Source organism: Petaurus breviceps, unplaced genomic scaffold, assembly GCF_028583685.1.
Source record: "Petaurus breviceps papuanus isolate PSGF00001 unplaced genomic scaffold, PetGlider_PUasm1.0 118, whole genome shotgun sequence".
NCBI lineage: Eukaryota > Metazoa > Chordata > Mammalia > Diprotodontia > Petauridae > Petaurus > Petaurus breviceps.
In genome coordinates this window covers 7737819-7741324 of record NW_027185616.1, presented here as the reverse complement: position 1 = coordinate 7741324, position 3506 = coordinate 7737819, and the positions used below count along the sequence as shown (strand labels likewise).

Sequence of the window (3506 nt, the reverse complement as noted above, 5' to 3'; positions counted from 1 at the left end):
GGCTCTGTAGCCCTAGCTAAGAAGAACTGGGACCAGAGGGAAGAGAATCTTAGCAGTTGTAACTTGTCACTGTGGCACTGATCTGGTCAGAGGTGGAACACAGTGAGAAGGCGCCATAACCCTAGTCTTGTCAGAGGTAGGACTGGGGGGAGGAGAATCTTAGTGAATTTATTTTGACCTTTTGGTCAAGTACACTTTTCTTAGGTGTTCATTCCTTTAAAATTTCAGATCTACTTCAAGATTTTAAGAGAAACTGTTTCTCATACAACATAGATAATACAACTGTTTACCAGTAACAATTATGGTCTTAATTTTGAACTTTGAAATAAAACAATTGAATAACAAAGCTGGTGATCTTAAACTTCAGTTTTTGTAGTGCCAAATAGTAACCAGAATGAATTCAATTACCTGGATCTATATTCCCAATGATGTTGCACAGTTCTCTTTCTGTGACCCAGGAAAGGGTTAAGTGTTAGTCCTATTTCAAAGTACAGCTTGGAAACCTACTTCTCTTTGATCATTGAATTGACCCCTTTTCCCTTAGATAGATTTTAAGGGGATAAATTTCCATTATCTCTTTGTCCATTTGTCTTTCTGCTTCGAGAACTTTGGCTGGAGTTCAAGGAGTAGAAGGAGAAATGGTTTTCTGCCCACGGCCATTCCTTAAGAGATAATTAATCTTTCAAGCGCAGGTACAGCATGTCTTACCGCTTGAGTGCTTTTGGCTGCTTCTTTTTTTTTAATTTTACAGGGTGGCAGATTTAGAAATTTCTTTACACAATCCTACAGACAGTATATTAAAGTTACAGAGACTGAAAGACATGCAGGCAGAGACAAAACAAAAGTTACAGAGAGACAGAATATACATAAAACAACACAACACACAGAGCCTGGTGCAGCTGTCAATAGAAAGCCAAAGGTTATCTCTGTGGCACCTCCAAGTGAAATGGACATGACAGTCAAGCCAATTATAATTTGATAGGAGTGTTTATTAATTGGCCGGTGACTGCCTCCCAATAGGGAAGACAGCATTGAGTCTTCTGAAAGGTATACTTTTATAGAGCTAGGTGTTGCTAATCAACAAAATGTGATTCCAAGGGGGTGTAATGCCATTTCTAGTGAGGCCATCGTTGATGCTGTTTCTAGTGAAGCCACCATTAGTGCTGTTTCTAGTGAAGCCTTAAACAAAAACAAACTTGTAACTGAGTGAGGTTTACAGGTGAAAATTGTGGCCTATTAGATGATTTCCAGGGACCCTGGTAGGGGCCCCTTCTGGCAGGTTTAGGGGGTTTTGGTCTGATGGGCATTTCAGTATGAACACCCCCAGTTTGTCTTTGGCTCTTTAGAGGCCATTGACCCATTTATTGATAATTGCTAGCATTACTAAAAATTGGTTTTTGCTCGGAATCTAGACTCAAAATTTCTATCGCAGTAGTTCACAACTTCTCCAGGTCTGTGGGACAAACTCCAGCCCTCCACTCTGGCCCTCTCTTAGGAATCTCTGTTAAGACTTTTCTGGTGAGGATTTTACACTGAGACTTCTCTGATAAGGACTGCCTTGGATGTTTGAATTCCCTTTGATTGTGAATTCAAAATTTTCTGAACCAAGGTAGGCCCTCATTTTGTTGGGGGAAGTTCCAATTCCCCTTTTCCCTTCTTGGTAGGGGAAAGGCCTCTTAAGGCAATAGAATAAGGGAAGGTCTTTTCAGACCATGGGTATTTTAAGTATCAATTTTCCCTTATGTACATACTTTAGCAAAGAGTATAGAAAGACAGAGTCTTAATCAGCTCTCCCATCTTGCAGGGACTTAGCCTTCACTTCTTTAGTAGAAGATAGGGAAGAGGACTTTGCTTAAGTGCATCTCTCTCTCTCTTTCTGTGTGTGTATGTGTGTGTGTGTGTGTGTGTGTGTGTGTGTGTTGGGCAGAGTAAACTGACTTTTCTAGGATGTTTTTAGAAATTAGAATAACAGTGCCCTTCCCCTCCCCCCTAGTCCCCAGTGCCTCACCTGCCGCAGTGGCGTACCTGGCCTTTGCTGCCCAGCTTTGCTGCTGCCACAGCCGCCCCTGGGAGCAACTTCTCCCTCTCCCTCCCCAGCCCCGTTCTGCTGACATAAAGATGAGTAGCTCAGAGGAAGTCTCATGGATCTCATGGTTCTGTGGGCTTCATGGCAATGAATTCTTCATTGTGAGGTGGATGAAGACTATATCCAAGACAAGTTCAACCACACAGGGCTCAACGAGCAGGTGCCCCACTATAGGCAGGCACTAGACATGATCCTTGACTTGGAAGCTGATGAGGAGTTGGAAGACAAGCCCAACCAGAGTGACCTGATCGAGCAGGCAGCTGAGATGCTGTATGGACAGATTCATGCCCGCTACAGCCTGACCAACCATGGCATCGCCCAGATGTTGGAAAAATACCAGCAGGGAGACTTTGGCTATTGTCCCCGTGTATATTGTGAAAACCAGCCCATGTTATGCATTGGACTGCCAGACATACCAGGTAAGGCCATGGTGAAGCTGTACTGCCCCAAGGGCATGGATGTTTATACCCCCAAGTCGTCCAGGTGCCACCACACAGATGGTGCTTCCTTTGGCACTGGCTTTCCTGACATGCTCTTCATAGTGCATCCTGAGTACAAGCCCAAACAGCCTGCCAACCAATTTGTGCCCAGGCTGTATGGCTTCAAGATCCACCCTATGGCCCATCAACTGCAGCTTCAGGCAGCCAGCAACTTCAAGAGCCCTGTGAAGACCATCCGCTGACTTGTCTCTCCCCCTCCCCCCCAACACCGCAGGCTGTGACACCGTTCCCCCTCCCCCCAGTACACACACACACCTTTCCAGAACCCCTAATGGTTTTTAGTTTAAATTAAGAAGTCATTATTGTGGTGGTGTGGAGGGAGTTAAAGTGGAGGAAAAGGCAAAAAAAAAATTAGAATAACAGCTGGATGTTATGGGGGAATATAGTGGGCAAGACAGAGATCCCCTGTACCAAATATGAAAATCTCTTTGGGCTATAGATGACTTCCAGGTGCATTCAGCAGAACTCCTTCTTATACAAATAGAAGGACTTCAGCCACAAGATGAAACATTTCTCCTGTGGGTGCAGGGAGCTTTGTTGCAGATTGAAAATTCATTTGTGGAAGTAACATAAGATCTTAATCTCTAGAGACCCTAGAGAAATTTGAGATTTTCTTTGTTTCTATTCTGGCTTGTTTTAATGTACTGCTTTAGTTCTGTTTTTCTAATTGGAGTTATATAGTTAGTCTATTTATTCATTTGTGTTTAGATTCATGTCTCTTCCACAGTAATATGTTAGAATCTAAGTCATGGACAGCAAATAGAGCAAGCCTTCATAAAGACAGAAGAATCTTTGTTGCATGCAGAACAACTTCTCTTACAGATAGGGGAGGAGAGTACAATCCTGTTGAAAGCAAAAAAAAAAAACCCTTCAATAGGCAGAATAATTTCTTATAATTAAAAAAAATACCTAAAGGGGCA

The 3506-nt window shown here is 43.0% G+C and overlaps 1 pseudogene; it reads left to right on the top strand.

The window, feature by feature from the left end:
* Window positions 1-2052: 2052 nt before the first annotated feature.
* LOC138161218 (casein kinase II subunit beta pseudogene) lies at window positions 2053-2825 on the top strand (annotated as a pseudogene).
* The last annotated feature ends 681 nt before the right edge of the window (window positions 2826-3506 follow it).